Genomic DNA, 25,733 nt, shown 5'->3' with positions numbered 1-25,733 from the left:
AATATGACCACAGCAAAATTCTACAAACAGAATAGTGAAAATGACTAAATAATGTTTTTGCAGTGTCGATTGCAGGAGTAAATATTGAAAAGGTTGTAAGAGATTACTCTCCCTTTCTTGTTTAAAATAGTGGTATAGGAACTTTAAAATACATCCAAACAGGCAGATGGGGTCAGTTTTACAACTCATCAATTGCCATTTTCAGAACAAGCGTTCCAAACTTCTAAACTTTTCTGTGTGAAAAATATTTCCTAACTTCATTCCTGAAAAGTCTGACTCTAATTGTTAGAGTTAACTTTGACCACCTCAGTCCAACACTGGCTTCTTCACATCTAATTGTTGAATTATCTCCCTTTGTCCCAGACTCCGCAATCAATAGAAATAGTTTGTTTCTAACTATGCTATCTATTCCCTACCTATTAATAGCTAGAAAGCTTGAATATAATTAAGCTATTTGATATTTCATTGTAGTTTAACCATTGCAGTTCAGTTCACATTCTGGTAAGTCAACACTGCATTTTGTTTGAGTCCATTATATCCTGAGGTGTGGTGACACAGAACCACTTACAGTATTCCAAGTGCGGTCTAACCAGACCTTGCATTACTGAAACATAACTTCTGCTGTCTTATATTCTAGCTAAAAATCATAGAATTCCTACAGTGTGGAAACAGGCCATTTTGCCCAACAGATCCACACTGACCCTCCAAACAGTAACCCACCCAGACCCTATGTTTACCCCTGACTAATGCACCTAACCTACATATCCCTGAACTCTACGGGCAATCTAGCATGGCCAATTCACCTGACCTGCACATCTTTGGACTGTTGGAGGAAACTGAAACACCCAGAGGAAACCCACGCAGACACGGGGAGAATGTGCAAACTCCATACAGAGAGTCACCTGAGGCGGGAATTAAAACCTGGGCCCCTGGGGCTGTGAGGCAGCAGCACTGAGCCACCATGCCACCCTGATGTTTTCATAACGCTATTGAAAAATTGGGTCAAGCCACTGATTCCCGGTTTTCATGCAAAATGGACAGAACCATAGAAATCAAAACTTAAAATACATATTATCATGGTGTTTTAAGTCTTTAAATTATGCCCTGGTTGCTAATGTCAGCCCCACACTTGGTCATCATAAATGGCAGAAAAATCAAAAAATGTTCAAGTTGTGGTTTCTGAAGCTTCCTTCATAGACAAAACATGATCTAAATTTCCATTGTTATCCCTGTGTTTCTATTTACAAACAGGCTGGGTGCTCAGTTGCTTATGTAAAACAGTGTCACAGCTTTGGCATTGCTGGACTCTGCAGTCCTTCGTCATTAGTCAGAAAATGAAAGTCATTAATGATTTCTACTTTTATTTAAACGCATGTGCAATCTTGCCCACTTGATTTCCCCATTGCCTTTCATGCTCAGATATTTGTCCCATTATGTGAAAGTAACAGGTTTTAACACATTGCCAAATTGCTTCTTTTAGAATTGAAGTGAATCTACAGTGTTCACTGCTTACTAATTCCCTCACTAATGTAAGCGAGGTTAGGAAAATATTATCCCAGTGTTTAATTTTCTTTATGAATCCGTATTATCATGCAGGAACTCACAGGATAATTGCAAGGTTCAGACACTTGTGAAAGTATTTCTGTATTGATCTGTTATATGGATAATTTAAAAGCTCATACCAATACTCATATTAAACACAACAACCTTTAAAGTTAAATAATAAAAAAGAAATTGCTGCAATTTTCAGACTCATTTCCTCATACAAAAGTTTGTTTACAAAGATTTGTTTGCAGGTAAGAAGCACTTTGTGATGTATTTGTCAATTAATATTCATGAGTGTATCTTGCTCCCTCACTTCAGGCAAACGGGAACTGACACACTCTGAAATTTGATCCTTTGAGTGTTGTTTATTCACTTGGATTGACTCCCTGTAAGAATCACGCAACCTCATGCCCTGTAGGTGTTGCAGGGAATATTATGGTTCTGATTATTATCGCTTATTACAAAATTACCTTCAAGGAGCACAACAGGGTGTCAAGCAATGTTCACCAAAAGCAATGTAGTATAACCGCAATCAAATCCCAATCAAAAAGATCCAGTTGTGCTAGCCAACCCAGGCATTTAATCCACAAACCTGGTTATGCAATTACCAAATTAAATTTATACATAATCTGCAGTAAGTGTCACCTTGATGTCCTGCAATTGTAATCCCAAAACCTTTGGATGTCACAGCCGTGTGCTGTCAGACAATTTGTGTTTATACAGTGCCTGTAACATAGTAAAATGTCCCACATATCAAATAAAATTCAACAATGTATGTTAAAGGAGATTTTGGGGCAGATGAATGAAAACTTTATCAAAGGGTAGATTTTAAGGAGTTGCTTAAGTGATGCAAGTGAGGAGGATAGTTTAGGAATTCCAGTGCTTTAAGACCTCATCAGTTGAAGACACAGCCATCAATATTGAATCAAATGTAACTGAGATTGCCAAATAACCTGAAGAAGAAGCGTGCTCCTAGAATTCTAAGGGAAGAGATGACACCAGCAGAGAGAAGCAAAGCCCATGGAGGGAATCGAAAACAAGGATGAGAATTTCAGAATCTAGACATTGCCAGACTGAGATCTAACATGGGTCAGGAAGCTTGGGGTGTTGTGTGTGTTTTGATATGGGTAGTAGAGGTTTGGGTGAGTATAATGGCAGCATGCTACAGAGATTGGTTCCAATGAGTTTGAGGTTTTGTATCTGCACTGCCAAGCGCCTGCCATGCATGATAATTTCTCGATCAGCTCCTTCTGATGAGATATGCATGAGTATATAACCTTTTGTTTAAAATTGGATATGTTGTGATGCATCTCTATGACAGGTGGGACTTGAACCTGTAACTAGGAGAAAGTGAGGTCTCCAGATGCTGGAGTTCAGAATCGAGAGTGTAGTGCAGGAAAAGCACAGCAGGTCAGGCAGCATCTGAGGAGCGGGAGAATCGACATTTGGGCATAAATCCTTCATCAGGATTCCTGATGAAAGGCTCCGGCCCGAAATGTCGATTCTCCAGCTCCTTGGATGCTGCCTGACCTGCTGTGTTTTTCCAGCACTACACTCTTGACTCTTGAACCTGTAACTTCTAGCCCAGCTGGTTTGAGTACTGATACTGTACCAGAAGATGTCTTGTATGAGAGTACCTTTGCCTCTACGATTGCGCACATTTCCTATCAGCGCAGTAATAACACCTGAAATCCATCCGTTCACTTGATGGAAGACTTCATTGTCGACAGGAATTGTTCACAAAGCTAGCATTTCACATTTCATAACAATTTAATTAATTTCAAGAAAACTCAGGCAGTCATGATAACACAGTAAAATTGACTGTGCTCTTAACTTTTTCCACTTGGTGGAAACTAGAGTGTAAGGCTGTATCAGACTTGGAACTTATTTACTTCCATTGATCTCAGTTTCATTTGGTGTGTCATTATGCCAACCCACTCCTTTGATTATCAAATTATGACTGTGCTTGTGATTGAATGCAATTAAATACACATAGGTCTAGTGCATACACATGTTTTTTTCCCTTCTTTGCTCAGAGTTCTTCCTGTCTTGCTGATACTTAACTGACTGCAGTTTCATGAGCCTTGACTGCTCTCCAATACTTCATTCATAGAACTTGCTATTATATGGTCATTTATGGTTATTTCCAATGCCACCACTATGCCGTTAGAATTTCTGATTCAAAATCTGAACAAAATTTACTGTCTCAAAAACTTGTCAGTTGTAAAATGCTATTGATTTGTAACAATTGTAGGAATTCATGTGCAAAATATAATTTCATCATTATTTAGTTGAACTCTCAACATTTTTCTAATTTCAACTGATGTTGTTACAAGAAATGTTAGATCGCAGACTAACATCTAGCTTTGATAGATTTTGTTTTGTTTTTCATTGAAACATAAATATGCAACAATGCAGATTTGATTTTAACAATAAGACTGGAGTTTACACACAAGAAATGATGATGAAAGAATAAACCAAGCTATTTACATGTAACACAATATGAAACATTTTGAAATGTGGTTAGTAACACAACAGAACTTAAAATGTCTTAGCTTCAAATAAGCTCCTCAGAGTTCTACCCAAACATTTTTGGTCTGGAATTTTCAGATAAAATCCTTATACTGATTAACCTATTTTCTAATGTTTCAAAATCAACTGTTTGCTCTAAGAGAAACTATCTTGCAGTTTCAACTTCAACCAGGACTTCGACAAACTGATCCAAAAGCTTATTGAGGAAAGGATTTCTCTCCCACGTTAAAATAAAATATGAATTCTTCTAACTAAATGCAAGCTAATGCTTTTCAACTGTCTACTTGCAAAATTCTCATAATACAAACAAATCCCATTATCCGTCCAGGAAGTCTCTCTCTTACTAGTTTTAAAATAAATATTGCTTCAAAAACACTAACAAGTGAATCATTAAACTATCTCATATAGAGCAAAACCCACATGCCAGTAGTTCAAAATCCAACTCTAAAATAAATGATATTAAAATATGTATGAACCAGATGACTTACATCATGTAGTGACAAATAAAGATTTATGAATCCCCAACTACACACTGAACATACCAACTTAGCTGGAATGTATAGCATTAAACCAAGATCCACAGATGCTGAAGATCTGAAACAATGGCCAGAAATTGCTGGAGAAACTCATCAGGTCTGGTAATAACTGTGGAGCAAAAGCAGAAAGAGGTTCTGAAGAAGGGTCACTGAGTGAAAATATTAACTTTTTTTTTCCTCACAGATGCTACTAGACCTGCTGAGTTTTGCCAGCAATTTTTTTTGTAGTTGGAATATATGTTCATTCTAATGGGGGTTTAATTCTTCACTGAGGGTGTCTTTTCTCAAATCATTTCCCATATAATTGACCTTGTCATCTAACACCAGAACATGGGAGAAATCTTTAAGCCAGCAAACCATATTGAGGCGGGTATCTGTACCCTAGCATAAAATTATTATATAGAAAATAATTAAATAAAAGCATTCTGCTTACCCTGAAAACAAATAATCGTGTTTCTGTTACACTTAAATGGAAACTGGAATATTATTGTACTTAAATCTCTGGCAGTAATGTTGAATGGCCTCTGCCTTATAATGGTGCAAAGAAGCAACATGACATGCTAAGTGCATTGTAACAATTTAACATTCCTCAATATTGAAAGGGCACCTATATCAGCCACGAGTAATGCAGGCTTGGAAACATGGGAGTGCAGTCCCATTTTACCATAAGCAGTTCCTAAAGAAGCTCATCGCTCAGTGGATATCTTGAAATTAACCAGCAATCCTTGTGCCCATGACATTTTTAAAGGCCTGTTCTGCACTCAGACAACTACAATCAGTTCAGGGCTGCCCTGCACAGTTCCTGACATTTGACCCAGACATGGCAGACAGGGGGAAATTGATGTCCTGCTTTGTGAGCAGGGACTAGGAGGTCTTGCTGGATGGAGCAATGCAGAGGCAGGACTTCTCCTACCCCCACATCCAGCAGAGGAGCCACAACACATGTCCATACCAGCCTGGCCCGAGGGCTAAAATGTTAACTCTATTTTCTCCTCACAGATGTTGCCAGACCTGCTAAGTTTCTCCAGCAATTTCTTTTTTTTTTGCAGTTGGAATGTATGTTCATTCTAATAGGGGTTTAACTCTTCACTGAGAGTGTCTTTCCTCAAATCTCTTCCCATATAATTGACCATGTTAGCTAATGCCAGAATGTGGGAAAAATCAGCAAACCATACAGAGGCAGGTCGTTCCATGCCCTAGCATGAAATTATTACATAACAAATAATTAAATAAAAGCATTCTGCTTACCCCAGAAGTCTAAACATAAATGATGTTGTTTCTGCCATTCTTCATTACAAACTGGAATAATATTGTATTTAAATCACTGGCAGCAAAGTCAAATGGTCTTGCTGTTATAATGTTGACCTATAATGGAAGGACATGGAAAGAATTTGGGAATCTGTTTTTCAAATATGCAATACAACAAAAATGAATTGTAGGATCTTCAAGTAGAGCTTCATGTTGTGAATGTTCAGGAAACTCAAGCTTTTTTTCACAATTTAGAAATAGATCCACTGGATCTAACATAGTAGAGTGAAAGTGTCACTTGCATTTTAAACCAGCCACCAGCATAAACCTATAGGATACATTTTCTGACCTGAGAATGGATCAGCTAGCACTTTCATGTTTCCACACCTGCATCCTTGATGGATGATATTGATACCTTTCAAAATTGAAGAATATTACATTGTTACAACGCACTTATCATGTCATTTTATATCACCCATCAAACCTCCTGTTGCCCTCTCATGCCTTCTCCCCCTCCCATGACCACTGCCCATCAATCAATGAGTTCATCCTTTCTTACGTTGACCCATAAATTATTCAAATTTATAAATTAAATGTTTCAAATTATAAATTAACTAGCTCATACATTGTGTGATATTTACACTTGTGAATGCAATGATTGCCCTTCAACCTGGACACAGAACATTATTAATTTCTACAAAGTGAAGCAACATCCAGTGAAGTTTAAATGCAGCCTAAGTAGTATCATGGGTCATTGGTTAAGACATTGTACATGTTTGTGAACAGAGAGCTCCTTTGTGATTGAACAACTTGTTCTTTAGTGACCCCTGCTGGTTACATATTTCACATGTAAAGGAACAAGCTCCAAATTTATTACATAAACATATCCCAAATCCTCATAACAGGAAACAATCAAGACTATCATTCTCACAAAATTACCTCCAACTATTCCAGTTATTGCGTATATTATCATGAAATTATTTATTTATTCAGATTAAATATAGGTAAAGTCACCACAGTTACACTCTCTCATTGGAGAGAGATGATTGGTGGTGCTTTAATGTGTGTGTCATGACATCTCAGGCAAAAGACAAAGTCAAGAAGGCAGGATCTTCATGATGACCTCAACGGGTACTTGGCATTGAGCCTGTCGGCATCATTCACCAGCTGTCCAACCAATTGAGCTAACCAATCTCACTAATCAAATACTATAATGTTAGTTGTTGAACTGCTGAGTAATATGGAATGCCATGGAACATGAAGAACATTATTCCATGTAATACAGTTCCATTATAATGGACATAACTATCTGCTGAAGCTAATTGACACACCCAGAAATCATAAAATGTGTGGGTTTTTGGAAAATCGTTCTGAATTAATGTTATACATTGTTCCAACTATATTTTATATTCAGTTATTTTGAAAATAACTTTCGCTGAAGGTGTTAGTCAACATCAATAAACTGCATAAAGTTATGTATTAAAGGATTCAAATTTTCATCGGGAAGGCAGAACAATTTAACATCATCTGCTTCATCGAATGGATGTAAAATATCTCATTCAACCTTTTTTTATTCATTTGCAGGATGAGGGCATCGCTGTTTCGATTTCTTGCCCCCAGTGTCAGCCATATTGTTGTGGTTCTGGAGTCACATGTCAGCCAGACCAGGTAAGGCTGGCAGTTTCCTTCCCTAAAGGTCAAAAGTGAATCAGATGGGTTTTTAAAACAATCAACAATGGATTTGTGATATCATTAAAATGTTAATTCTGGATCTTAAAAATTGAATTCAAACCTCACCATCTTCTGTGACAGGGTTTGAATCTGATTCCCCAGAACATTATCTGGGTTCCTAGATTAACAGTCCAACAATAATACCACCAGACCATCATCTCTCTGGTTTTCAGTAGAGCAGGGGAGATGCTTACTCTGTCCTGGATGATATCTATCCTTTGCTCAGCATCACAGAAAAACTGATTATCTGCTTAGTTATCTGTGGGAACATGTTGTGCATATGTTGGTAGCTGCCTTTCTAGATTATCACAGTGACCACAAGTGAGTGTGTCATTGGCTTTGAGATATCCTGTGACCATGAAAGGGGCTATATCAATGCAATTCTTGTTCTGTTTCCTCATTATCATTGATGGTTTCTGTTGGCAACCTGCACCTCAGCAGATTGGCTTCCAAATCCTTACCCTCATTTTCAAACCCCTCTCCAAGTTCTGTTCACCATATTCTGTAATACATGTCTATTCTGCCACTCTTTTGAACCTTGTTTATTGTGAATTGAATCATCCTTTGTTCCACAATCAGTGGCAGAGGTTTTGTAAGGCCCACTTTTACTGTTTTCTACTTCTTAAAACATTACTGCCTTGCATTCTCCTAAAATGCCCCCTCTCTCACTGTGTGCACTTCAATTTCCTGAAATCACTCCTGCTTTCTCTTTGGTGCATACTTCTCACCATGGAAACCACTTTGTTCACTCAAGTCAAGAAACTAATTGGAGCAGTGGTTAGGAATACAGATACATGAATTGTTGAAAGTTAGCTGTAGGCCTGCTCTCCCAGCACAGAGCAACAACTGGTGGTGGTTTAACCTAAGGGTCAAAACACCCCTACTGAGGAGAGAGATTGAGAAGGAGAGTCCTTCAGGGATTCAGTCAGTGCAGGAACTGAACCCACACTCTTGGCATTACACTACATTGCAAACCAGCCATTCACCCAAATGAACTTATCAAAAGCTAGCAAGGCAACTTGATAAGGCTGTAATGACTTCCAAGGGAGTCATTTTGGTGTTGTTCTGGAATCACATGTCTCCCAGACCAGGTAAGGATAACAGTTTCCTTCTCTAAAGGTCAGAAGTGAGCCATTCCTCTAGATTTATTCTGAAGGAATAGAATGTAGAAGTTTGGTGGTAATGTTAAATGTTTGTAGAACCTGGGTAAGACTTCACTTTCAGTGCATGTGCAGTTCTGATCTCCGTTCTACAAAAGAGTATATTGAAGTACCTGAGAAGAGATTGTGAAAATGTGAAACCAATTGCCACATCAAAGAAATAAAGTATTGAGGTGTTTAAAGGATGACCTGATCTTGAGGAAAAATGATATAGGTGGATTATAAAGAACAGAGTGGGAAGACAATATCTTTTTATCCTATATCTTTGATCATAGACTGGAATGGGCAAAGGACAACTATAAAAAGCAAAGGTTGTTTAAGGGATTGCTGTACTTTTTGAAAGTAGGTTCTCAACACTACTCCAAAGTGTTGTTTACACTGTTGCTTGTTCAACCAATAGGGAATGTTTAGTTGTAGACAAACTACATCAGCGAGTGTGGAGAAAGTGATTCAGCTAACAACAAATAGCTGCTGGTGTCTGGGGTTGTGATCAGTTGTTGATGACAAAGGCCTTCTGTTAGCCAACAGTTATGTGATTGGCTCCCAGGTAGCTGTAGAGTTTGTGGGTATGTATGGTATAGGTGCAAGCTTTCAGACCTCTGGAAGGGGACATGGCATCCTTTTCACTGCAGCAAAAAGTACTCAAAGCTTGCACAAAGTCAATTTATTTTCCTCACCAGTTGCTGTAACCTAGTTGTGAAGCAGTTACTCTGTGCTTGCTACAAGCAGGTGAAAGAACCTGCAGAAGAGAGATTAAGGAACAGCAAGTCCTGGCCAATCAAAAGGATAATCTCAGTAAATCCTCTGGACAGGGACCACAGAACTGCCTTCCCTGTTCTTCCCAATATCAGTAATGCCAATACTTTTTTTGTTTGTTTGCCTGTATGTGCGTATACAAGGAGTTTTTTGTAAGGTGATTAGAATTTTAACTAGTAAGTTAGATGTGGACTGTCCATAGTTGTTTACTTGTAGCTAGAATCTAGTTAATTTTAATAAATAGTAATTTCTGTTAGGAACAGAAACCTGGTCTAAGCTTTCTGTTAATCTGAGTCTGAAAGCACAGGCATGTTTTTATACTTTAATAAAATCTTTAACTTTTCTGATGATTCTGGGAATAGTGTTACTTCATTTCCAGTGTGTTATCCCAGTGAGGCATGTTGAGGCAATAAAGAAAGAGTGCATTGAGATTAACACCTGGCAGAGCCTGTTCAGCCAAATGTCCTGATTCAGCCCTTTAGGTTCTACATAATGTTAAGTAATTGTATTCATCATCTTGCTGCAAGGCTGGTGTGCTGAGTTGAATGCACTTGGGCAGTAGAATCTTGAAGGGTGCAGTCCCATTAACATAGAAATGTTAAAGGTCCCCTGTTCACTCCATGGTTTTGGTAAGATGTCAGAACTGGAGCAAATTGTGACAGTGAAAAGAATGAAACACAAGTCACTCACTCCAGAGGACAATTCTTCATCAGAAATGTAATTCCATTTGCACAATTGGATATTTTGCAAGCTTTGCCACTATTTTTTCTAAATTGAATCATGACAAATTATTTAGTAAGATTTCCTGTGTAGCTTTGTACTCTCTGAATAAGAAAGTGGCAGCTAGATCTCTCAAAATGCCAGGCACAAAAAATACCACTTTATTGTTGTTCCACAGGAAATTTATGATAACATTGCAAAACAATTGACTCTGTGATTTACTCCATTCTTGTATCAAAGACTTTGCTGTGTGAAAAATCACATGTGTCAGGAGAGAAAGGCAACACACGTGCTTTTATGTTGCTGCTATATGGTCACTTCATATCATTTGAAAGGACTTAAACTCAAACTTAAACTTTGAAAGGACTTAAACTCAAAATCAACTGTATAATTCATAAGACAGATTTATGGATTATGGATCATGAAGTACATCATCAATCAATGTTTTACTATTCTTCAAGCTTTTCAAGTGTATTATAATTGAGATATAGTCCAAAACCCATCTTGAAAAGCATTTAAATGACCAATCTTGTAATATTATCAAAAGAAACAAAATATTTTTAATGTAATTGGTTTTCAACATTCTTACCCATATTCTTAAAATTAACATTACAATATACTCTTCATGTAACAATGTATGTACTGAGCTCTCTCCTAGTAGAGCTCAATCATAAGATTTACAACCCACTGGATAAATTTATTTATCAATTGTTTTTCTTTCTTTTTAATTCTCAAAAACATCTTTTGCTTTCAACTCTCTTTTAAGCTCATTAAACGTTTCTTGATGCTCATATACCCAAGCATGGTTTGTGCCTCAGAACAAAGATTGCAGAAACCCACACATGGAGTCTTTGAACATAGAAGAGGTTGTTATTTTGCAGCACCTATGATTCCAGCTGGCTAACAAACTTTTACCATCTTCCATAGGCATATCAAAGGACTTAGCTGAGTGATAATCATGCTCTTAGACAGTATTTGACACACCTTTCATGGTCTTTAAGTCCTCAGTTGGGATTTGAACCCAACGCTTTTGACCCAGAGGTTAGGACATTATCTTTGCACCACAACACCTCCTGCAACCTTTAGTGGTAGGTATGGTACAGGAGCAGTCCAGTTTAGAAAAAGCGCTTGCATAATGCAGTACCTGCATCATCTGATATACAACTTTGAAGGCAATGACTGTTATATACTAAACCCAGGATGAATTTTGCACAAAGTAAAATCTCACAAAGAACAACAAAATTGACCAATTAATAGTTTATTTTTGGTGGTGGTGTTTAGGGAAAATTAGCCAGAGCATCAGGAGAACATCTTCGTCTGCAAATAGTACCAGGGAATATTAAGAAGCACCTGTTAGAATGCAGCAGCAGGATATCAATTCGGGTCATTTGCATGTGTCTATGGTTTGGACTCCTGAGCTTTCACTCAGAGACAAGAAATGGAATCTGTGCTTCAGCGCCAAGACTAGGGCTCTATGTCTCGAATGTACACCGAGGGTTCATTGACTTCAGATGTTCACAAATGAGCCTTTTTAATTTACACAGAGATAGGTTCCTGTTCAAGCAGCAGGTGGACTCTGTAATCCAAGGGCCAATCAGAAGCCTTTCAAAAAGCAATAACTGCAACAAAGGAGAAGTAGCTGACCGTGTGCTACAAATATTCCCTTTTCACCACCTCCTTTACAACTTTAAGTAAAAGCAAGAGAAAAAAAAAGCAGTTATTGTGGGGAGTTGGTGAGTGTGGGATCCTCTCCATGATAACCTTTGACTGTACCCCTATCCAGGCAGACAGTTTAGTTTCTGCAGGCCTGGCTGGAGCACTTGACACATTGTCTTACTGTTGGGTGTGCACTTCAGACAGATGAACCACCCTCTGTCTAGTCTGGTATCTTAACAATCCTAATTGTCCTCTTCATAGGAGCCAATAATCCTGCTAAGTGCCAAGCTCATCTTTGCCAAAATCTCTCGTGCTGAGATTCAGGTCAGTAAACCAGCATGCCGCCCATCTGCTTCTGGCGGGCATGAAAATTACAATGAAGGAGCTAGATTTCAAAATTCAAATTCTCCAGAAAAGAAGAGATTAAGAATGACAGTGCAAATGATTGTGGCAGTCTGGTGGCAAAAGAAAAGAATGTGTCATTTTTTTACTCTTTAAAGGCCTGAAGAAAATGTCTTTTCTTCATATTGCTCTGGCTTTATTGGCTTCAGTGTGATTTCTGTTGTCTTAAATGACAGTGTAGCTGCACAATTTGGAAGTCAATGCAATTCTTTCACCCCATGCTTAAACATCATTTGATAACATTATTAATATTATATCACCGTTGACAATACTTTGTAAAAATTTGAATGGTGCTGGGCAGAAAATGGGATATTAGTCAATGGATTCTACATGTGTTTAGGATTTTATGGCAGCAACACAAAAACCATGAGGCAAATCTGCAGCTCGCTCAGTCTGCTTCTGTAGGGCTGTACTGTTTAAAAGCACAAAAAAAAATGGTGTCAGGTCACAACCCAGACGAGAAAAATGTTATTCTATCTAATATTTTAGTGGAATGTTGCCAAAGATGAAAACAATATCCCATTTATCAGCAGACCTTTTTCCTGATTTTAGTTCCTGTTCTGATCTGTTGTTACCAGGGTTACAGATTCTGGCAGGGGAGATGAATCAAGCATACCTCCACTATCTGTACACACAAAACCAGAAAGTTATGGTGCGAAAATGTGACTTCATGAATTTCCTCCCCTCATGTCAGTTCGTGCCCCAACTTCACCGGTAACCTTGATGGTGTGTAGAGTTCCAACAGAGTTTTGTCACAGGCAACGCGAAGACTTGCAGCAAACCTTCAATGTAGGCACAGCACAACACCGTCAGTTCAACACTATCCACTTCTTTATGGTTTCTGCCTATTTCTCGAGAGTACTACTACTTAAATGTCAAAAGGAGACTTATTCATCAGTCAGTATCACCACTGTTTTAGTCTATTTCATATAGCAGAGAGAGGAGGAAAACTTCTTCAAGGCAGGCATCCTTGCAAGAGGATTCGCAGTAGGGTTAAAATCAACGAGGTAAAAACAATGACTGCAGATGCTGGAAACGAGATTCTGGATCAGAGGTGCTGGAAGAGCACAGCAGTTCAGGCAGCATCCAAGGAGCAGCGAAATCGACATTTCGGGCAAAAGCCCTTCATCAGGAATAAAAAACTTTTTATTCCTGATGAAGGGCTTTTGACCGAAATGTCAATTTCACTGCTCCTTGGATGCTGCCTGAACTGCTGTGCTCTTCCAGCACCACTGATCCAGAATCTCGTTTCCAGCATCTGCAGTCATTGTTTTTACCTATTTCATATAGACTACCAGGAGATGTTGCACTGAATATGGAGGCAGTTATTGATGGCTGCCAAGTATCCAGTTGGAAGACCATGGAAACTAAATTAATTAAAATAAGACAATTGATAATATAAACTAAAGGGTAAGATTCTGAAAGGTGTGCAGAAGCACAAAGGCCTGAAGACATATGTGTACAAACCGTAGAAGGTGGCAGGACAGGTTGAGAAAATTGTTTATTAGGCATATTGGATCTTAAATTTTTAAACAGAAGCATAGATTACAAAAGCAAGGAAATTATGGTGAACCTTGGTGAAACACTCTTTTACCTCAGCTGGTGTGTTCTGTTCAATTCTGGGCACCACATTATGAGAAAGGAATGAAGGTACTAGAATAGTGCAGAAAAGATTGACAAGAATTATTCTTTGGTTTCAGACATGTCAGTTATAAGGATAGAATGGAGAAACTGAAGCTGTTCTCCTTATAGAAGAATGAACATTGTGAGGGATTTGGACAGGCTCAATAGGGAATGATTGTTTCCATTAGCAGAAGATGTTAGAAACAGAGGGCCTAGACTTATGGTGAATAACAAAAGAACCAACACTTTTTTGAGGCAGAGAGTGTAAGGATTTTGAATGAACTGGCTGACAGTACAATGGAAGCAGATTCAATTGTGGCTTTTAAAAGGTCGTTAGATAATTATTTGAAAGTAAATGTTTGTAAGGTTCAGCAAAAAAGGTAGGATTGGTGCAAGATTAACCTATTTTGCTCAAGCAAATAGTCAGCAAAAATAAAATGGGCTGTAATTCTATGATTCAATAAAATGAGTGTGGGAAGCTTTTCATCCAGATGTTGCTTTTCAACTGTGTGCCCAGTTTGTTTAGTAATTTTAATCAATCTATTCAAATGTATTAACACACACCCTTGGAGCAGGTGAGACATCCTGAAAGGTTTCCATCCCATTCTCCCAGTTCCTTTGCCTATGTCGTATCTGTTGGCTTGATGCCACCTTCCTAAACAGCACTGCCGACATAGCTTCCTTCTTTCATACCACGGTTTCCTGCCAATTGTGGTTGACAGGACCCTCAATCGCATTTGACCTATCACCCACGCTTCTGCCCTTGCCCCTTCCCATCACTCACAACAGCGTGATTGAGTCCCCCTGGTCCTTATTTTTCATCCCACCAGACTCTGCATTCAAAGAATCATTCTCCACCATTTCAGACAACACTAGCAGAACGCCACCACCAAACACATCTTCCCAACGCTCTTCCTGTTTGTATTTTACAGGGATCGTTCCCTCCACAACACCCTAATCCCTTCCTCAACCACCAACACCACCTCCCCTTCCCATGTAACACCTCTTCCCCGCTCACCATCTAAGAGCCTGAACAGTTTTTCCAAGTGAAGCAGCATTTCACCTGTACGTCCTACAATCTGATGTACTGTATTCGCTGCATCCAATATGGCCTATTCTGTACTGGAGAAACCATAGACTAGATGACAGCTTTGCAGAACACCTCCGGTCCATGAGCAAGCATGACCCCAACTTCACATAGCCGGTCATTTTAACATGGCATCCTGCTGGCATGCCAACTTGCCTGTCCTTAGCATGCTACAATGCTCCAGCAAATCACAGCGAAACTGGAGGACCAACATCTCATCTTCAGGCTAGGCACTTTATAGGCCTTCTGGGCTCAATACTGAGTGCAACACCTTCAGGTCGTGAACCCATTCCCATCCCTTCCCCTTCTTTTAACTTAACTTGTTACATTCTTTGGCACCATGTCCTCTCCCCCCTCCCTCTACTCCAGTAGGACTGTCTGTTCTTTCCAGCTAGTAGTTAGACACATCATTGTTCTGCCACTCCCACATTCGGATCACATAATCTGCTCTATCCTTTCTCCCGCAGCACTCACCTCACCCCCTACTATTGCATAAATACTGCCCCCTCCACACTTCATGTCAGCTCTGATGAAGAGTCATCTAGACTCAAAATTTTAGCTTGCTCTCTCTCCACGGATGCTGCCTGACCTGCTGTGGTTTCCAGCATTTCTTTCCTTCAGTCCAGATTCCAGCATCTGTAGTAAATTCCTCCTTGTATATTATGCCTACAGGTTGACAGACTACATTTTATCTAACAAATTTTTGTGCTTCATATTCTTAACTGTTTAGATTCCTTTAAGGTGTGCCATCTACTTGCAGGCCCAATAAATACTCTAGATAGCCACCCGAGCCACCACCACACCTTACAACATATTTTCCATGAATGTGTTGTAGATTGGTGATTGCAGACCAATCTCTGTACAGTTAGATGCGATTCCCAACTGTGCAATCAGAAGATCGTAAGTCAATAAGACATAGGAGTCAAAGTAGGTCATTCAGCCCATCGAGTCTGTTCTGCAATTCAATCAGATTATGGCTGCCTAATAATCCTCAATGTCATTTTCTTGACTTTTCCCTTTGAGTTTAAAAATCTATCTATCTCAGCCTTGAATACATCTAACCATCCAGCCTCTATAATCCTCTGAGGTAAATAATTTCATAGATTGGCTACCCTCTGAGAGAAGGAATTCCTCTACATCTTTATCTTTAATGAGTAACCCCTTACTCTGAAATTCTGTCCTCTCATCCTAGACTTGGTCCCAGGGTAAGCAACTTTTCCACATCTACTCTGGCAAGCTCCATAAGAATCTTATATATTTTAATAAGGTTGCCTCTCAGTCTTCTCAACTCCAGTGAGTACAGGCCCAACCTTGTGAGCCTCCTCTGGACTGGCTTGAGTATCTTTCCATAGATATATGAACAAAACCTTTTCACAATATTCTGGGTATGGTCTATCTAGTATCTTGTAGATATTTTATATCAACCTATTTGGACATGTTACAACACATATTTGGGATAGGTGATCTTTTGTCCCAGAGGTAAGGACACTATAAGTGTGACACAAGAGCCCTAATAAATTTCAACTTCAGCGCTTTAACCACTCAGCTTTGACAAGTACCTTCCATAGCTTTAGTAGGCCCTGCTGAACAATTCTGCATTGCTAATAATGACAGTAACAGTCACTTTAAGATAATTATTTTAACTTATAACAAGACTTTTTCATACATGATAGAAGCATCATCTACTTGTAACAGGGATCACTTCTCTGCAAATAAGAGCAATCTGTTCAAGATTTGTAGCGTTTTTGAATTATCTTGGAACTTATGGAGTCTACAGTTCCCCTTTGCTCTCTCTGTAGCAAAATCTCAGCCAGAGTCAATTAATTAGCACCATTGCCTCTACTATTGTGAATTGAGCTTTTGAAATTAGTATTTTTGCATTTGTCCTGATAAGTACATGAAGAAAAGAATCAGCAACAAGTCCCTCTGTTCAGCGATATTCAAAAAATGAACTTGTGCTTTGGATACAGCACATTATTGGTGCTTGGCTTGTTTACTTTTGAGTAGCAATCCTTGAAGGGCTGAATGCATCAGATTGCCTTAAAGGCTTAATGCATCCTTTTAAGTATTTTGAGTTAAGTAGTTTCAATGAGGTCATCTCTCATTCTTTGAAATTCTAGAGAACACTGGCCCAGGTTATCCAATCTCTCTTCATAGGACAATCCTGAAATCCCAGGAACAAATCTGATAAACCTCTATTGTAGTCCCTACATGGCAATGATATCCTTCCTGAAGGATGGAGACCAAAATGGCACAGAGTGCTCCAGATGGGGTCTAACTAAATTTCTGTACAATTGAAGGAAGACTTCAAATCCTCTTTCAATAAAAATTAGACTCCTTTAGTCTTTTTAATAGCTTGCTGCATCTGTATGTTATCCTTCAGTGACTTATTAACAAAGATACCTAAGTCCCTTCATACATCTACATCGAAAATATTATTGGAGGAGGTAGATAGAGTTTTGAAACATCAACGAGTTAAGGGCTCTGATGAACTGAGATGCAACAGAAGCTGAGTCCTGGGACATATCAGCCTTGATCTTATAGACTGCTGAAGCTGTTTGAGGGGGTGAATGTTCTACTCCTATTTCTTTTGTTCTTGTGTCCTACACTTTCCAACCTCTTACCATCTAAGAAATACACTGTGCACCTGTTCTCCAATAAAATGGATAACCCCACATTTTTTCATATTATAATCTATCATGATCCTGCCCACTCACTTAGTAGGTCTACATCCTCCTGAAGTCACTTCATATCTTCCTCCACACACAGATTTCTACTTAGCTTTGTATCATTGACAAATTTGGATTTGATCCCTGCATCCAAATCATTAATATATATTGTGAACAGCTGGGACCCAATACTGATCCTTGTGGCACCCTGCTAATCACAATCTGCCATTACAAAAATGACACATTTATCCCAATACAATTTTCCAATCCTTAATATATTTTAGTATACTATTTCCTCCTTCATGTGCTTTAATTTTTACAATCCAACATCCTATGGAGAACCTTATCAAACACTTTCTGAAAATTCAATTTTCGTTCATAACATCCTCAAAATCTCCAACAATTTTGTCAAATATGACTTTCCATTTGCAATTCCATGTTGTCTATTTCTAATCTGATCATTACTATCCAAGAGTCTATTTATTATGTCCTTTTCATAGATTCTAGTGTTTTCCTTATTATTGATGTAATGTCTATAGTTCCTGGTAGTTTAGTTCACATTACAACATCCATGAGCACCTGCCATCATTTACATTACTTGTTGCTTGTCCTGGTGACAGAATCATAGATCCAAAATCAGCTTTAACAATGATTTAGTGGTCTACTTTGCTAGTCTGTTCCATTTAATCTTCAGTAGAGCAGCATCAATGTGAAAGAAGCAACAGAGGAAAAAACTGATCTTATCAATCTGTGACACAGTACCTGTGTGGGACTCAGCGATGTGAAACCTTACTCTGGTGAGATTTTAAATTATAAATAAGAAAATGAGAGAAAATATTAAGTTCTAGCAATGTCAGTGGTCAAATTCACTGCCTGCCTTGACCCAACACTCGGCAAATAGTTTGGAATGAAACACATCTGGTTCATAGGATGTGCTTCTACAGGGAACAATGAACTTGTTCATTGCTGTATCAAGGGAAGCAGCTCTTAAATGCAGTGTAGCCTGTTCAATATAGAATCCCTAATGATTTAACTTAATAGTTGATTTTTGTTTTGTTTATTTTGCCATGCACCAATGAATTAAAGTGATTTGACTGAATAACCCCACCACATGTCAAAAATACTGCTCCTTGCTACCAGCTAATTAACATTGATGGGCCATAAGTTCCAGTTGCTCTATTTACACCAAAGTAATAAGACCGGTTGCTTTGTTCACCCCAAAACAACATAACTCAGAATGATGGATATTTCATCCATATACATACACTTCTTATTTTGTCGAATCATGGACATAGAATCATAGAGATGTATAGCACGGTAACAGGCCATTCAGTCCAACTTATCCACGCCAACCAGATATCCTACATAAATCTAGTCCTATTTGCCAGCATTTGGCCCATATCCCTCTAAACCTTTCCTATTCATATACAGATCCAGATAGCTTTTAAATGTTGTAATTGTATCAGCCTCCACCACTTCCTCTGGCAGCTCATTCCATATGCACACAACCCTTTGCATGTAAAAGTTGCCCCTTAGGTCCCTTTTAAATCTTTTCTCTAACACCATAAACCTATGCCTTCTGGTTTTGGACACCCCCACCATGGAGAAAAGACCTTGTCTATTTACGCTATCTATCCACTTCATAATTTTATAAACCTCTATAAGGTCATCCTCAGCCTCTGACGGACCAGGAAAACAACCTCAGCCTATTCAGACACACCCTACAGCTCAAACTCTCCAACCCTGGCAATATCCTCTTAAATCTTTTGTGAACTCTTTCAAATTTCACAACATCTTCCCATAGCATAGAGACCAGAATTGCATGCAGTACTCTAGAAGTGGCCTAATCAATGTCCAGTACAGCCACAACCTGGCTTCTCAGTTCCTATACTCAATGCTTTGACCTATGAAGGCAAGCATACCAAATACTTTCTTCACTATCTTATCTACATTCGACTCAACTTTCAAGAAATTATGATCTTGCAATCTAAGGTCTCTTTGTTTCACAACACTCCCCAGGACCTTACCATGAAGTGTATAAGTCCTGCCCTGAACTGTCACTCCAAAATGCAGCACCTCACATTTACCTAAATTAAACTCTATCTGCCACGCAATTGGCCCATCTGTTCTACTCTGAGGTAACCTTCTTCAGTGTCCATTGCATCTCCAATTTTGGTGTCATCTGCAAACTTACTAACCATAACTCCTATGTTCACATCTGAATCATTTACATAAATGATGAAAAGTAGTGCACCCAGCATCGATTCTTGAGGCACACTGCTGGTTACAGTCCTCCAGTCTGAAAAACAACCCTCCACCACAGCCCTCTGTCTTCTAACTTCATGCATAGTCTGTACCTAAATGGCTAGTTCTCCCTGTATTCCATGTGATCTAACCTTGCCAACCAGTCTATTATGAGGAACCTTGCTGAATGTCTTAGCAAAGTCTATACAGATCACGTCCACTGCTCTGAACTCATCTATCCTTATCACTGCTTCTTCAAAATAAGTTTGAGTGACGATTTCCCACACACAAAGTCATGTTGACTATCCCTAATCAGTCCTTCCCTTTCCAAATATATGTAAAACCTGGCCCTCGGGATTCCCTCCACCAACTTACTCACCACCGATGTCAGGCTCACCAGTCTATAGATCTCTGACTTTTCCTTATTACCTTTCTTAAATATAGGCACCACATTAGCCAACCTCCAGCCTTCCCCAGGTCAGCTGGCTACTGATGATACAAATATTGTGCCAAACAATTTGCTGACATAGCTTGGAATTATGAGATCTGGAGTTTCCTAACATGTAATGGCTACATCAGTCCAGACGGCTTTGTGATCAGCCACTGCCTTGTTTGAAATCTGACAATTTAATAATTTATTATGATAATTGGTAAGGCTACATCACCAGTCACTTTTTTGTTGCAAGATCTTATTGGCCAATTTAGAGTATGCTTTTTCATCTCTTTTTCATATCAGATCTAGAATTCCCAAACTATCAGATCACTCTGCATCAGCATACTTTGCAATTTAAAATGTTAGTTGCGTGATACATGAAAACTACCTGGCAGCCTAGTGAACAAGCCATTTATCAGTGCCTGATAACTTTATAAATGAATGATATTGGTTATTACAATTTTGAAATTGATAAAAATTATTATATATTGGGGCTGTAGCTTTAAGTTTACTTTAAATGAAGAGGCCATATGACCTTTTTTGGGCTTGCCGGTCAGTAAGCTTGAGTGGTTTCATTGTTATGATCAAAAGAGAACTTAAATTGTTTTATCGAGAAAATGGTGCAAGGCTTTGGAACAATGACAGCAGTCGCTGAATTTACAACTGACTTTGTATTTCCTGAAGTCCCGGAAAGTTGGTATTGGTGTTGGATTGGGCTCTAAACTGCTCATTTACTTCTAAAAGGAAAGCGAGTTGGGGTCAAAAATCACTAAATAGCATTTCTAACTGGTTGTAAAATTATAGTGCTTCAAGTTATCATGAAGAAGAGACATTCGAGATCGGGTTAAAGGTTTATTCTGAAATGAACAAATCACACAGAAAATCTGTATAGTCAGCAGCAAGCTGACTTTGCAAACTACCCCAATCAGAGGCAGGAGGCTTACTGTTTTTATTAATTCATTGGATGAGGGAGTTACTGGCTAGGCCAACATTTATTATTTATCTTTTAACTTTATTTCTTTAATTTCTTAAATTATACTAAGAAGAACAGTAATGTAGAACTTCTAGCTTTTTTTCTTTATTTCTCTATGTGTAACTAATCTTTTTAGATTATCTAAGATTTGTAACTATCTAAGATGGTGCTGTGTGTGGCAACATTGTACACTTTTCACTGTACTTTTGTACTTGAGTACAGGTGATAATAAAACTTACGTCTGATTATTGCCCAGGGGGTAATAATCAGACATTGCAGTGGGTCTGGAGTCACATGTAGATCAGACTAGGCAGTTTCTTTCCCTGAAGGATATTCGTGAGCCAGATGGCTTTTTTTCAACAATTGACAATGGATTCATAGTTATTATTAGACCCTTAATTCCAGATTTTCTTTTTTAATTCAACTTATATCCCACCATTGGCAGGTCCCCAGAACATTACCTGGGTCTCTTGATTAATAGTCCAGCGTTAATACCATAAGGACATCACCTCCTCTTAAGGGGTTTCCTTTTAAAGTGCTCAGTCAACATCAGCCAGATAAATGTTTTCAGGTCCCTTTACTCCACCTATGAAATCCATCCCAAGAAAGATCAAGGATTAAACAAACTGAACAAATGCTCACTCCGCAAGATAATGAGGGTGTGACAGAGGCTCATGTTTTTCAATTCCCTTTCATTATATATTCCCAACTTATGTGTGGCAAGAAGACCACCAATCTATCTTTGCTTCTCCAAAGCAAGTTATGTCAAGAAAATCTTGCTTGCTGCCATACTATAACCTGAGGAAAGACACATTTCTCAGGAAGTAGGTAAATCCAAAAAAAAAGACATAGGTTGAAGGTGAAAAGGGAAAGATTCAAAAAGAATCTAAGGATTTTTTTTCATTCAGAGGGTGGCGCATGCATGGAACAAGCTGCCAGAGGAAGAGATGGAAGCTGGTACAATTACAATATTTGAACATCTGAATGGAGATACGAATAGGAAGGGTTTCAGTGGATATGGGCCAAATGCTGGCAAATGGGACTAGGTAAGATTGGGATGTCTGGTTGACGTGGATGTGTTGGACTGAAGGGTCTGTTTCTTTGTTGTATGACTCTATGACTTTATAATTAATATGACTAGCGGAACAATCACTGAAACAAAGACTGCCATTTTCAGCTTATTCAGTACACTGGAGCAGACATTATCTAACAACAGGTTACAGTTCACTCGTAAACCATTTCAAGAAATATCTGCTCAATGGAGAGTGTCTATATTACGTGGTTCCACTATCCTCACTGAATTAATTTCGTAGAACATATATGTTCCATCAAATGCATACTCATCATGTGTCAAGCAACATAACAAGATTTCCACATTGCATTGCACCATTTTCACGCATCACCAATGGAGGACAGACCCACTATCCCAGCACAACTTATGCTTAGAGAACAAGTGCAAATGACTTCGCCAAGCAATTAATTCTATAATGTTTCTGAAATACAACACATTCTTCTGAATAAAGAGATGAACAACATGCGAGCAGGTAGGGAATTACCATGACCGTGCACTGCACAGAAAATGAGTCTGAAATTCAGTCACAAATACCTGGATACCAGTAAATAATTCTAAAATATGCAACCATCTCAGATTGTATGAAGCAATTACAAATCATGGTGCTACATTGCGAGGGAACAGAAACCAGGTGAAACCAATGGTCAACACTCCAATCATGCAAGCAGTGAGGAAAGAAAACTCTAATAATGCTGACCTGACAAAATCAATAGCAAAGACAACCAAATGTCAGCCAATAGCATCTGAAAATAATATGTATCCTCTCTGTATGGATATAATTATTAGATCAGGATGAGTTGCAAATGGCCAAAATGCTATACTGAAGTTTTAATCGTTAATCTTGTTAACTCATTTTCTGTTGCAAATGACTGAAAGTGAACACTCTGTTAACAATGGGGGCTGCAATTGAGTCCTCAATGTTTCAATATTTTTTAGGGCCATGGCATAAGTTCTGGATCAATTTACTTAACAAAGTAAGTGGAAAAAATATATTTAATGAATTAATTATTCTTGACACTTATCTTTCTAAAAATTTGAATTACGAGTGTACCAACAAGATGTGTGGTAGATTTGAACTTGAATAAACATGAAAAAAAATTTCTCCATGTCCATTATCATAGATTCATAGAATCTCTCGTGTGGAAACAGGCTATTCATACCAACTGAGTCCAAACTGACTATCAGAGGAGCACCCATTCAGACCCAACCTGCCTACCTTATCCCTGTATTTCTCATGGCTAATTTCTCTTGCCTCAACATCTGTGGACACTATGGCAATTTAGCATGCCCAATCTATATAAACCAGCATATCTTTGGACTGCGGGAAGAAACTGGTGTACCCAGAGGAAACCCATGCAGACACGGGAAGCATGTGCAAACTCTACACAGGGCCAGTCACCCAAGGTTCTCCTCATGTTCAGCATGGGTTTCTTCTGAGTGCTCTGATTTCCTCCCATGTTCCAAAGATGTACGGCTTAGTATTGGCCATGCTAGATTGCCGGTAATGATCAGGGACATTTGGTTAGGTGGATTAGCCATGAGAAATGTAGAGTGGCGGGAATAGAGTAGGGGTGCGTCTGGGTGGGATGCTCTTCAGTGAGTCAGTGTGGACTTGTTTGGGCCGAATGGCTTGTTTCCACACTGTAGGAATTCAATGATTCAAACTCTGGTACCTAGTGCTGTAGGCAGCAGTGCTAACCACTAAGCCACTGAAACACCCTATTATTTAATGAATTTAAATTATACAGTATATTAAAAATTATGAGGAGCAATAATAATTCAGCAATTTATTGTGTCAGATCAGCTGACTTTGTAATTCATGAGCATGAGAATGAAGTGCTTTACGGACATCTTTTTAACTAATCAGTGTTATCTCTCCATCATCACCACCTCTGGTAATGTTCAGGTAAACATAACCCACCAGCACTTAATTTAAAATTTATTCTCTAATCAATAGATTAACAGCAATTTTGATCCATATTTAAATCTGTAGTTAATATACAAACGGGCCAGGAAGTGACCTCTTCAAACGTCCTGTACCCAGAGGAACTATTTCCGCACGGGAACTAAAATGTAACTCTGCCATGCTAATTACTAAAAATAGTCCAGTTTTTGCATAATGTATTAAAATGGACAATGTGTTGGCACCATGCACAAAAAGAAAGTAATTGAGCCTTTGGTGCTTACGTTTCTTGTCAGAAACTTGTTGTAAGTTTTTGTATTAGGCACAATGTAATCGTTTATAATAACATTCCTTTCATAATCAAAAGCTTTAAAAGTTCCTGTATAATTTCAAATAGTCTGATGCAGTAATATTCTTCCGACACAGCACTTTTGCCAACAAATAACATGCATTAAAAAACTGGCTGTGCTGTGATGAAGAAGAGCACAAGAGCTAAGGTTCTTTTTCCATTCAAATATTTTGATAAATCACGTGGAATTATGTTGTTCAATCCAGGTGGAAGACAAATAAATTCATGAGTAATCGCAGGCCTTCATTATCAGTCTTCCTTGAATATGTAAAATTCTAATATCCGATCTAAAGAGCAAATACTTGCAATAACTAATGGCATTAAGTATGTTATAATTGGAATGTGAATGATCCATAACAACATATGAAACATTGTTAATAATCTTATCCCTGATATAGGGGTCATTTACATACATTCCTATTATAATATACCACTAAAAATAGAAACTGTTAGTGTCCTTTAACAGAATTAATGGATGAGGTAGTATTCTGGATAAGTATACACCCCGTGCAGTTGCTAAAAGAAATACCAGATCTATTAAGTTTTAATGTTCTCACCATTTACAAACATTAACAGTGGGGAGGCCCAAGTTTGCCTCCTTTTAGTAATGCTTGTTGAATGAATTGAAGTGCCAATCAGGCACTTAACTCAGCAGCAGTATGCCTCCAACAGGATCGTGGAGCCTGCCCATCAGAGACAGGTAGTGCCAGTAGGGGAATACTGGCTGTAGCCGGTAATGCACCAATCTTGGCGTATCACATGCATGATAGTGGATTTGGAGTTGCAAGAGGAGAGAGGTTGACAGCAAACGCTTTAATTATCTACTTAAAAGTTCCAATTAACAGCCAGTTAAAACGTGTGGAGGCCAGTAAGTGTCCAAATCAGACATCCTCCTGCCCAATTAAATACCTGACACCAACCGTGCCTCGGGGTGGTTTTCACTTCCACCCTCAATTTCATCAAACTATTAGGAAGTCCATGGATTTCTGCCCTAACATAAACTCTACAACATAATGGGGTACATCCTGGGATCCTGAGGGAGGTGGCTGAGGAAATAGTACAGCTGTTGATTGTGATCTTTCAAAAATCACTGG

Source organism: Hemiscyllium ocellatum, chromosome 34 (assembly GCF_020745735.1).
Source record: "Hemiscyllium ocellatum isolate sHemOce1 chromosome 34, sHemOce1.pat.X.cur, whole genome shotgun sequence".
In the NCBI taxonomy this organism is placed as follows: domain Eukaryota; kingdom Metazoa; phylum Chordata; class Chondrichthyes; order Orectolobiformes; family Hemiscylliidae; genus Hemiscyllium; species Hemiscyllium ocellatum.
This window is presented reverse-complemented; position numbering follows the sequence as displayed.